The 13,161-nt window shown below is 40.3% G+C and overlaps 1 long non-coding RNA gene across 1 annotated transcript; it reads right to left on the reverse strand.

Annotated features, from left to right (window-relative positions):
• Positions 1-1,108: 1,108 nt before the first annotated feature.
• On the reverse strand, positions 1,109-3,358 carry LOC129528312 (uncharacterized). The gene is made up of 2 exons (XR_008673548.1): positions 3,099-3,358; positions 1,109-1,146 (listed from the first exon to the last, which is right to left on the reverse strand). It is a non-coding gene; the product is annotated as an uncharacterized lncRNA (long non-coding RNA).
• Positions 3,359-13,161: the final 9,803 nt, after the last annotated feature.

Below are 13,161 nucleotides of genomic sequence, written 5' to 3' on the forward strand. Positions count from 1 at the left end.
CACTTTGGGAGGCCGAGGCAGGCGGATCACGAGGTCAGGAGATCGAGACCATCCTGGCTCTACTAAAAATACAAAAAATTAGCCGGACGTTGTGACGGGCGCCTGTAGTCCCAGCCACTAGGGAGGCTGAGGCAGGAGAATGGCGTGAACCCAGGAGGCAGAGCTTGCAGTGAGCCGAGATCGTGCCACTGCACTCCAGCCAGGGCGACAGAGCGAGACTCCATCTCAAAAAAAACAAAAACAAAAACAAAACAAAACAAAACAAAAAACAAAAGTTAAACTTGAAAAGGTTTCTGTTTTGTCTTTTTTGTGCATTTAAGTTAATGGTTGAGTTCAGGCTTTGAAGACAAACTACATGCTTGAGTTCAAATCCCCATTTCCCAACTTACTAACTTTATGGTTTGGGGCAAGTTACTTAATCTCTGTGAACCTCTCTGGACTATTATTATGAAGATAATAATAGCTTCTACTTCACAGAGTTTCTGTAAAGTTAAGAGAATGCGCTTTGAACATAGTAAATGCTCATAAAGATTTGTTTTCATTTTTTTACTGTATTTTAAATCTTCAAAATGAACACAATCATCTCAAAGTTAAGAGTTCTGACGTACAAACTACTGAAACCACAGAATCTCGAAATATCCCTATTGTATGATCCAAAGCCCTCCTTTTACATAGATGCTTAAACTGAGGCTGAGAAGCAACTCGTGGATCAATTTCAGAGTTAAGAATTGGCTAGGCTGATTCTCTTTCTGCTACTCTAGACTGCCACCATAATATGTCTTTTTTATTAATTTTTTGCCTTAGCCACAAGGATTGCCCTAGTCTTCTCAGCACTGGAAATTCCGATGAATGGACAGTCCAATGAAGACATGCCAGTTCATAACAAATTGTTATCTTGTATACCCAAGCCGATCAGAATCACCAGATGATTGCCATTTTTCAATTCAGCTTCCTTGGAAAAGTGAATTTAGGCTTCTAAATGAAGACTTGAATTCCTGTGTTCAGGTGGATATTAACTGTGACGGGGTCATGTAGGTTGTTTCTATCGTGTTGCAATAGGGTCATGGGCAGGATGGATGGCTTCTTTCTTCCCCCAAAGAATACTCACTATGTCATTTCTACCAGCCAGATGGGACATCCAGGTGGCTTTGGGGGGGAAAAAAAAAACCCAGTTACTTGAAAACTAGCATGAAAAGAATGACGCTAATCAACCCCACTTCCATTGGATATATATTTTAATGTTACTAGAATAGTGACAAACTGCATGAAAAAAGACCACACTTTTATGTTCAGTTTCTATATGATTTATGGATCATTATCACTGCTGGGCAAGTGAAAATCAGCTTATTTGCAAATGCCAGCTGACCCATCATAAAATGGAAGGAAGTGAAATCTGTCTTTACCTTTGCATGTTTTTTCTTAATTTCTAGCACATGACATGCCTAATGTCTTCATATTCACTGCTACCTGCTTCCTCTAAAAACTGGCTATAACTAGTTGACAAGTTTTTTAATTGTTTGAGAAATTAATTCACAGTAAGGTATAAATCACAAAAAACACTTTGTTACTCCTCCCTGAAGTGTGTGTCTTTAATGTTTAGAATATTTGTTGACTGCATAAACAAAGTGAATTTTCATTATCATTGAGCAATAGGTTAGGAGGTAAAGCAACTTGAGAACACACACTGTCCAGCATCCCTCCAATCACACATTTCACATCTGTCCATTTAGACCATTTCTGTGCACATGATCACACCTGGGACTCAGGCCTCACATTCTGACCCATTGAGCATACTCTGTAGACTCAAGATTTCAATGATTGAAAATTCTGGGGTATACAGTAGACTAATTCTCCTGTAGTGTCAAACAATGAAAACTAGCCATGGCAATTTTATGAACCATAGAGCAATTCTTCACATGAGCTTTTACATGGATTTCACATTATCCAACTCTGAATCTTTTCTGTAATACTGTCCTGCTTAACCTGTTGTCATCAACATAACTATTTACTTCAGATTCATGTTGTAATCCCACAGTTAAGAAAGAAGTACAATGATACACTTTCATCCTCTCTCATACCCATAAGAGAATTAATCACAAGCAGTCTTTGTGGACTGACTTAACTTTATTGTAGCTGATTCTGCATGAAATGGGTGTAACTCTCTCCAAAGGTATAATGTCATTCACATATTGTTCCAGCTGAAGATTCAGCCATTGGGAGGAGGAAGATGTTACAGTAAATGTGCAGACAATTGCCTAGCTAAGTAAGGGGTCAGCTTTCAAGATACACAGTAATGTTCATAATGAACACAATCTTTTTTTTTTTAATTTTAACCACAATTGTCTTCAGACAAGCTGAAAAGGGTCATTGTGAGCATTATATCTAAACTATCCAGAGCAATTTTTTTCCCATTGCCTTCTTTGTATCAAACTTTTTTGCTCTATCACTTTGCTTAATCTTTAAACACATCTCTGTCTCATAAAACCTCTACTTGGAGTGAGAATTAGAAGAGGTGATGTAACTCAATCTAGGTCTACTGAAAAAAAAAAGCTATACAATTTGAACAAAATGGGTTTAAAAACAAACATTTTCAGCCAGGGGCGGTGGCTCACGCCTGTAATCCCAGCACTTTGGGAGGCCGAGGTGGGTGGATGATGAGGTCAGGAGTTCGAGACCAGTCTGACCAACATGGTGAAACCCCGTCCCTACTAAAAATACAAAAATTATCCAGGTGTGGTGTCACAAGCCTGTAATCCCAGACACTCAGGAGGCTGAGGCAGGAGAATCGCTTGAACCCAGGAGGCGGAGGTTGTAGTGAGCCGAGATCATGCCACTGCACTCCAGCCTGGGCAAGAGGGTGAGACTCTGTCTCAAAAAAAAAAAAAAAAAAATCCTGAAATTCTAGACAGCAGAGACAACATTTTGGTTCTCTTCTCTTATAATATCTGAAAGAATGCTTTGACTCTCCAGTTCCCTGGGTGTATATAGATGCCAAAATTAATTAAATTATTATTTATCATGTTATGGGGTTTTCAATTACTTTTGCTATGGAAATAAAGTTACTAGATAGAAGTAATTTGCCATTCACAATATCTAACCTGGGATTCAAGAATAACAATATTGTAACTGTAGTCAGCACAGTTCATGAAGTGTGTCCTCCAAAGTAGATGACATTCACAAGCTCACGCCCTCAGACGGAGAAGCCCTGTGATCAAGGCTAAGGTTCCCATCTCCTTCCCTGATGGAACCCACGTTTTTCCTCAACCTGAGAAGAATAGCAGAACACAAGTGGGTAAGTTCGTTATTGAATAGCCTTAAATGCGCTCCAATCATTTTAACAAAGGAAATCCTTCACAAATTTCAGAATGATATTAACAAATTACTACGGTGACTGAAATTTTCAAGCCACCACCAAAAAGACTAATTTGTAAAGTAAATTAAAATAAATAATTTAATTACTTTAAATTCTTGGGTTTTTTTAGAATGAAAATCATGTACTTTTGAAATTCTGCATCTCTCAACCAAAGTGCTTACAATTATCATTCTAGGTCATTTGGAAAGATTTTTAAACCCACTATTTTACTTCCAGGTTCACTCTCCAAAGCTACTGCATTGTTTCTATTTCACTTTTTCATTGCACATAAGACTGTCATTTATCTATCTATGAATGAATGAGATAATTGCCTAAAACCAGTTTTGTTTGTTTTTTCTGTCTTCTGAGGGGTTTTTAAAATTTATTTATTTCTGTGTATCTCCCTAAGCTCATTAGTCACAATGGGTCAGTGTGATGGTTTCCCTCTGAAACTCAGTAAGTACTGCTGTGCCTGCCCTAAAAGCCTGCAAGCCCTGTCATGCTAGTGATGGATTCCAGTCCAGGACTGCTGTTAGCAACCGAGGACTCCCCTGCTCTCTTTCTTTGCTATTTCCCTTATCTTTCCAAGAACTTCCATAAACAAAACTTAGGGTGAAACCGAAATGATAGATTTGTCATGTGTAGATAAAATTAACTTTCCCCAGTGTTGCACTCCTGTAGTGAATGCACATTTTGTTCATTTCCAGGGAGAAGGAGGATTTTTCATGTTGTTGATGATTTCTTCCTTGGTTCCCCCTGCAAGGAAGGGAGCCTTAAAGCAGAGGAAGAACAGCCGTGTTCTCCACTGGCATCTGAACTCCTCCACTTCACCCTGTCCCGGCAGTCTTAGCAATGCCCGCCCTTGACGAAATTGTGAGGTAGAGCAATTTTATCCACAGTGAGCCAGGCCCCCCATCACACCCCCACCCCAGTTTGGTGACAGTCCCTCATATCCTTTCAGGAATCCAATGTTCTCTTCCCCTTTTCCCCTTTACCCTCATTTTACACTCTCTCTCTCTCTCAATTCCAAAATAACCTTGAAAATTTCTTCACTTATTCATGTATTTACACATTCAGCTGGGATTTACCGAAAGCCTACATTGGGCCAGGCACTGTTTTATTTGCAGGATACACGGCAGTTCACAGAGAAAAATCCCAGCCCTCACAAAGTTTATATCCTAGGGAATGGCAACTAAGAAATAAGTTAAAACACAGTCTTTTAGGTTACAATGTACCAAGAAGAAAAATAAAGAAGAGAAAAAGAGGATGGGGAGCTCTGGGCACGGGGGGCGGGGGGAGGGTAATTACAATTTTAAAATCATTGGTCAGGGAATGTCCTTACTGAGAAGGTAACATTTGAGGGGAGAAAAGTGAAGAGTGATGGAAAAGACCTTGTACATTCCTGGAGCAGAAACTTCCAGGGAAAAGGAACCGCAAGTGCAAGGCTCCGAGGTGGGGCATGCCTGGTGAACCTGTGGCACTAGACTAAGATGTAAATAACTGACAGTGGATCAACATTCTGCCCTCCCAGTAATATGCACTCCAAGGAAGCCTTCTGCTGAAGGAATGCTGACATTAATCAGTGAATGGGAGAGGCCTTCTGCTGGGGCCTCCAGGCCTTGCTGGGGTTTCCCAGGCAGTTGCCTGTTTCATAATTGCCTCAATCCAGCATTATTATATTCTGATCACATTTTTAAACTACTGTGACTTAGTTCAAAAAAGATTGCATGAGATGTGTTCAACACCCTACTGATTCCCAAGAATAGACCATTTTGTTTCCTCTACTGCACCAAATCCTATTTTGCAACTGTCATTGTCTTTCCCTAATTCTCCTCTGCCTCATGAACAATGTTAACAATTTCCTTAAAACAGCTTGGCTCAGAGACTTTGCATCCAAAGCAGTCAGTCCATGTATACTGACTCACAAGGAGGAACATGTGGGGAAAGCTCAGTGAGACACTGTGACTCACGGCACTGGGATTCTCACTCTTTCGGGATGTTGACGTCTGAGGCTGTGATCTCAGGGCTGCCTATTTTTGCTCCCCCAGAATGAGGGGACTGTTCATTAAGGACATGCTGGCTTCTCTGTGCTAGACAACAGGGCTTGGAGTCTGCTGGGCTTTATTATCCTGTGAGTTCTAACTTGGAAAGTCAACATAACTTTTCCCACTCTCTTATTAGAGGCCTCCTCCACCCCCACGTTGGCCAATGCTCCTCTCTCACCACCTAAGGCAGAAGTGGCTCTTGGTCCATCTAACTGGAGAGTCCATAAGAAGTTCAAGATCCTGACTCCAAATGTTGGTGCTGTCATCCATGCCTTGACTTCCATGGAATAGGACCATGGGTCTTTCTCCAGGATTGAGGAGAAGGACGATCCTCTCCCATTTCTCCATGGCCAATGTAACAAACTGTCTATTCTCAGCTGGGCCCTGAGCTCCTCTGGCTTCATTCACCCTGTCTGTCTTCCTCCTAACCACACTCAATTCCAAGAGTATCCTGGATACTTACACCTCTTTTTTTTCTTTTATTTTGATAAAGCTTTTTTTATGGAATGGAAAGTTACAGTTTCTAACCTAAACCTTTTCCTCTGAAACTTAAGCATGTTTCTGCTTAAAGAAGCAATAGGAATATATTCCTTACAGAAACGATTTTTAGGACTTTTACATTCTTTTTCTGATACTGTCACTTTATTCTTTTTTTTGAGACGGAGTTTCACTCTTGTTGCCCAGGCTGGAGTGCACTGGCACAACCTTGGCTCACTGCAACCTTCACGTCCCAGGTTCAAGCGATTCTCCTGCCTCAGCCTCCCAAGTAGCTGGGATTACAGACATGCTCCGTCACGCTCAGCTAATTTTTTGTATTTAGTAGAGATGGGGTTTCACCATGTTGGTTGGGCTGGTCTTGAACTCCTGACCTCAGGTGATTTCACCACCTAGGCCTCCCAAAGTGCTGGGATTACAGGATTGAGCCACTGCACCTGACCACTTTATTCTTTACTAGGTTAAATATTCCCAGCACCTTCAGCCTTTTGTTATAGATCTTGTTTATCATCTTTATATGTGTGATATTGTCCTCAGTGCCTAGTTCAGTTCTCTTTATAGATGTTTTACATAGATATTTCCATAAGATGTCGTCAATCTGGACCTAGAAAAACATCAAAATAATAGTTGATCTTTCCTGGATACTTACACCTCTTAACTGTCATCTGGGCCACTCTACAACCCTGACTTACACCTACCAGCTGCCATCCTTATTCTGCTCTGGGCTGCAGTGTTGTTAGGGAAAACATACATACACAAACTAACATGTGCGTGTATGTGTGCAAATGCATGTACACATACATACCACAGACCAACATTTTCTTACCAGAACCTCTGCTAATTCACCCACAGTGGATATTCCAAACACTTTTCCTTATAATACTCCTTTTTCACTTAGAATTAATCCCTTCCAGTGTGTGGGCTTATTTCAACAAGTCTTAATTGATCATCTGATATGTGCTGGATGCTGAGGGTTGGGCTCACCGTGAATATCATATGGCCTCTGCTCCCAAAGAAGGAACAGCTTTGAGAAAAAGAAATGGGTGGAGTAGTAGACATGGATGAAATAACCATAAACTATAATGTGATTGCTGCTATGCAGGTTGTGTGAGTCATCTGGGATACAGCCACAGAGTACTGAAGGAGAGGTAAGTAACTGGATATGGAGAGTATGGAAAAAGGAATAGAGGATGCCACTCAGGTCCTAAAGTGAGTGGCCAAGTTCGCAAGGCTGCCATTGACTGAGTGGGGCATATGAGAAAGCAGCAAGCTTGCACTGGAGAGAAAGTAAAGAGAGGAGATATTAATCTGTTCTCATGCTGCTAATAAAGACAAACCTGAGACTGGGTAATTTATAAAGGAAAGAGGTTTAGTAGACTCACAGTTCTACATGGCTGGGGAGGCCTCACAATCATGGCAAAAGAGAAGCAAAGGCATGTCTTACATGGAGGGAGACAAGAGAGAATGACAGCCAAGCAAAAGAGGAAACCCATTATAAAACCATCAGATCTTGTGAGACTTATTCACTACCATGAGAACGGTATGGGGGACATCGCCCCCATGATTCAATTATCTCCCACCAGGTCCCTCCCACAAAACGTGGGAATTATGGGAGCTAAAATTCAAGATGAGATTTAGGTGGGGGACACAGCCAAACCATATCAGAGGGAAAGCTTTTTTGTCAATATGCTGAGTTTGATATCCCTACAAAATTATTATGGAAGTGTGAGGTTCCCATGAAATATCCAAATAGTGAGGTCCCATAATTTGAGCTTGAGAAAGAAAGCTAAGTTTACACAATGAAAGTGACCACAGAATCATACCTGCTACTAAGTAAGAAGAAAAGAAGCAAAGTTTGGAACTCAGAAGACACACACATTTTACAAGTAGCAGAGGGCAAGAAAGGGATTGAGAAAGAACAGCCAGTGAGATGGGAACAAAATAAGGTGACTATTTCTGCTGCCCAAATCTATTTGCAATGCAGTTGTCCTTTCTCATTTCAAATGACTTGCTAGGCTTTTCTAATTGGATTTTGTTCTAATGTCTCAAATTCAACATGTTTTTACCAAAAGAAAAGTTTTTACTTCTGATTCCCTGTTTGTGTCAACATGATGAAAAGAAAGCTTTTTTCACAGCTAAAGCGAAAGCCCCTGACTCTTCATCAACAGTGTCTATGCTTTGAGTCACTCTGCCCTGGCAGGTTCAACACCTGGTTCACAATTACTCATCCTTTAAGAATCACTTCAGCAAACTTCCTCCAAGAAGCCTTTTCTAATCCCATAGTCCAAAGTGTGAGGTGGGAAACCTTCATTGTTCATATACTGCATGTGTAGTTCTACCACAGCGGTTATATTATTTTATTTTGTAAGTAATTATAGTTATATTATTTTATAAGCACCTATTCTTGTTTCTTTCGATACAGGAAAACATTTAATTTTGCATTTCTAGTAAAATGCAAATTAAATGTTTGTTGAACAGGGACAAGGTAAATATTGAATAAACTAGTAGAACTAAACCAAAAAAACAGATTCCTCCTCGTATTTCCCTTCTCAGATTACCGGGGAGTATTTCACATTTTGTCCTGTGTCCATATGCCCTTTGCTAATCAACATTCTATGAGTAATCCTCCTGACCATGATAACCTTTTTTTATAACAGCTACACAACTCTATGATTTGTTTATAAAGCATTTTAAAAGGATAGCAACCAGATTTAGCTCTCACCTCTGAAACATTAATTCTAATACATATACTCATGAGATTTTCACTGGAATTAAGTGGTCAGCGACTTATCAGACCTTTAGCAAAGAACTGTCCATTTTTAAAGTAATATTTAATGCTAGGATGTGTTGGCAGTAAGGAGCAGTGTTAGTAGAAAAGAGATATATTAATTTTCATTGATCTTTCTGAAACCCTTTAAAGTATTTTTTGTTTTAGATCATATTAAAGAGGTGATTTTAATGAGCTAATCACTTGAAGATTATTCTTATCTGTGTATGTGTGTGAAGCAAAGTATTCTGGAAAACATAAATTCAGGTAGATATTTTGAATATATCTAGATGTTAAAGGTAATTATTATTCACACAAAATATGTTTTGAACTAATCCATTCTAAATGTCTTAAGAAAAGTACATTTACCATAATGTTCAACTAACTTGGGGGAGGAAAACATGAAAGTTAAAATTTTCACATCCTGTTAAGACTTCAATTTATTTTAAACAAATCCTTAGTCCTTTGTTGGCAATGGCTACATTTATTTTTGTGCACAGAGATGTATGAAACAGATTTACTCTAACCCCAGCATAAAGAAGTTAGAAGCCAGAGAGTTAGCTGTGAAACATCTGATTCTCAAGAAGTTCCTTCATCTCTCTGAGTCATAAGTTTTCGAATTTTTAAAGTAGAACTAATTCAGGAGTGACATTCTATGGCACTGGATGACATATTGGCACCTTCTTTCAAAGTCCTGGGGAAAATGTCTTATAGAAGGAATACTGCCTTGAAACTAACTTTGATAGCCTTCAGGGGAGGTTGAATAATACAACAGAAATAAAGTTTGCATTGGCTATTTCTCATTCTGGAAGCTATGATTATCTTCATTGCTGAATAGAAACCAAAGTCTTAATAATGAGGCATAAATACTTCTCTATAGGACTCAATTGCAAGGGCACAAATTTAAGGCAGGACTGACACATAGTTTCCTACAATGATTTCTGCAAGTGATTTGGTAAAGCCTCACTTCTTAAATCAGGAGCGCTCCCAGCATGATGGCAAACGAGAAGTATCCCCCAGGTGTGCTAATACCCACATCTAGCTCAAGAGAAAGGAGTGGAAATTAAGACATATTTCCTCCAGATTCAATGATGTAAAAAAGTTTACTGAGAGTATCCCATAGTACAGAGCACAGTTTGGGGCACTTCTGAGCACAGTAATGAGCTAAGTCCTCAACTAATTCAGCCACCGTCACTTAAGTAACTGCATGAGAAAATCCACTCAGCAGCTAAGCCCCAAACATATAGAGAATGTGCTTCTCTCAGCTCAAATAGGCAGTGGTCCTTGGGGAACTGAGAAGAAAGAGTGTAATGAGGAGGTGGTGACTGTACTGGATCTTGAAGATTGGCACTTGGGAGAGAAGGGTGAGAGATGCTACCAGAGGGAGAGGGGGCATTTTGGACCACAGAAGGAACTCTACTATTTGAGCCAAATTTAATGGCAAACCTCTCTTTCTAGTCTCCAAATAACCCTTTATGCTTATACAGGTGTGGAAAAAAAGTTAGATATTACATTTGAACTCAATTGAACATGGACACAAACAATGGTCACCAAGTCCCAGAACAGGTTGTGTGAGCCCCTTGAGGAATTCATCCAGCACTGTTTCGAAGAAATCTCTATTTCAATCTATACCTATACGTTAGTTATTGAAAAACAACAGACAATCGCAAAAACAAGTTGACCTTTTGTGTTATCTGAGCCCAGTCTCGAAGGGCCCTTGTGACTGGGCCTCATGCCGAACAACTGGTTACAAAAAGAGCTAGGGTCCCAGACTGCAACGAAGCTTCAAGAGACATCTTCTTGTCTGTGTACAGATGAGTGGCTGACTCTGGAGCCCAGGCTGTTGCTTCTCAGTCTGGTGATGAATCCTCCATAGTCTGAGGAGTGTGTATGTGTGTGTGTGTGTGTGTGTGTATATACATATATATACATACACATATATATGTATATATACATATATACATATATACGTGTATATACATATATATACGTATATATGTATATATGTATATATATACATATATATACATATATATACACACACACATATACACATATATATACACACATATACATATATATTTATCTTTTCGCTTCTCCCCTTCCCACTGCAATTTGCTTATTACATCAATTTTCTTATTATATCATTGACTTATTGTATCATTTGTTTATTATATCTGCATTGCCATTTACGTGGGATAAAGGTTGTTTACTCCTAAAAGTATTGTGCGTGGCTTCTCCCCTCACAGGTCTCCCACACAGAACATTTTTGGCATCACGAACAGGATCTGAAAGCGAAAGCATGCCATTTTCCACCACAAGGACCGGGCTGGGAGGTCCCCATATTCCGGGATGGGAACTCCACAACTTCTCCTCCTTGGTCATTGAGTGGTCCAACGGAACTGGCCTTTGTGAAAATTGGGAATCTAAATTAGTGCATTTTGAACCATTGGCTGTGCATGAGGTGCTGCAGGGAATCCCAGTTGGTAAAGTGGAAACTGAGGGAATTTTCTGGCATGGATGGTGCTTGCTTACTGCTTATAAGTTAATGTGTCAAGATAGGAAAAATAAAAATGTAAGCTGGAAAAGGAAAATGCTAATTTGATTTCCAAACTGGCCCTGGCCCAATGCCAGGCCTATGTCTTGATGGATCAGGCTCAAATCTATCAGCCTATTGCTGAAAAGGCAGCTGTTCAAGTGGCCCAGTCAGGGTAAAACTGAAGAACTAGTCAGCCAGGGATCAGAACAGGTAAAAACTCAGCTCCTGTCTCAAGAATGGGAAATTAACCCCAGTAAAATTCAAGGACCTACACGAATTGTAAAATTTCTTGGCATCCTATGGAATGCAGGGAAATAGTCCATTTTACCAAAGGCTAAGCTAAAATACTAAAATGTGCAACCCCTATCACTAAAAAGGAGGCTCAGAAATTTATTGCCTTGTTTGTATTCTGGAGACATCACATTCCCCACTTGGGTAACATTTTACAACCTCTTCAGGCAGTCACTAGAAAAGGCTATGACTTTCACTGGGGAGAGGAAGAGAGCATGGCTTCTGAACAAGTTAAACAAGTGGTGCAACTGGTCCTAGATTTATGGCCCATACAAGATGGACCAGTAGAACTGCAAGTAACTGTCCTAGATCAACATGCTAATTGGAGCCTCAGCCAGGAACAAGATAGGAAGAGGGTACCTTTGGGGTTTTGGACCTGGAAACTGCCAGAGGATGGCAAAGTTTATACACCTTTCTAGAAGCAATTGTTAGCTTGCTATTGGGCTTTGCTGGAAATGGAGCACCTCTGCTTCAACCATGATATCTTTATGAGGCTTGAAATTCCTATTATGACTTGGGTCATGAGTTCCCCCAAAGCTCACCGGATAGGGCACACCCAAGAAAGTAGCATCATCAAATGGAAATGGTATATACAAGACCAGGCTAAGCCAAAACCAAAGGGGGTATCACTTTTACATGAGGATATACAAAACTTGCCAGCTCAGGAAACCACCAAGCAAGTCCTACAGATAGGGAAGGAAACCTCCCCCGCCCAATGGGGCAAATCCTTTAAAGAACTAAGCCCAGAGGATCAGAAACATGCTTGGTTTACTGACGGATCTACCAAATACATTGATGGGACCCGATGCTAGAAGGCCATGGCTCATAACCCTGTTAAAAAGTACTTCTGATGAAGGAAGGGGTGGGAGCAGCCAGCTGGCTGAACTAGTAGTGGTCCTCTGAGCTATTCAGGAGGAGGCCAGAGGGATTTGCCACTTGAATACCAACTCTTGGTCAGTAGCAAATGTTCTTACCACCTGGATGCCCCAATGGCAACAAAACAAATGGTTAATTGGGAACAAAGAGGTTTGGGGTAAACAATACCGGGAAGATATCTGAATCCTGGCACACACTACCATTATCACTGTTTTCCATGTTGATGCTCATGCGTCTGTTTTCTCTTGACAGACTATTTCATCAGCAGGCAGATCAACAGGCCAAAATTTCCACCATAACTGCAAACTTGAATGTGGATGAATGGATTACAACATGTTCAAGACCTGCAATGAGAGGCTTTATAATGTATGGTGGTATAATTGATAGTGCTTACCGGGGAGAGTTAAAGGTCATTTTATACAATACCACTCCAGATTCTTCTGCTATAAAATCTCAGATGCAGGTTGCTCAATTGTTAGTGGAACCTTGTCAGCAATTAACACCTGAGGAAATCTCTGCCCCAACAGAGGCTACATACAGAACTGGGGGATTCAGATCCTGGAGCCAAAATCCTGGAGCCAAAATATGGGTACAGCGTCCATCAGGTCCCACCCTGAAGACTGGTGACCTTGTAGCTATAGGAGCAGAAAATGAAGCACACTACAATTTCCTAAAGATGAAAAACAATATCATGTTCCCCTCTGTTTTTGTTATCACATGGAATAACCTATCTACTAATGGTCAGCACCTGTGTCTTTGTGTCTGACGCCAAGATTAAATTCATCAACTGGGTAGC

The sequence above is a fragment of the Gorilla gorilla genome, chromosome 17, assembly GCF_029281585.2.
Source record: "Gorilla gorilla gorilla isolate KB3781 chromosome 17, NHGRI_mGorGor1-v2.1_pri, whole genome shotgun sequence".
NCBI lineage: Eukaryota > Metazoa > Chordata > Mammalia > Primates > Hominidae > Gorilla > Gorilla gorilla.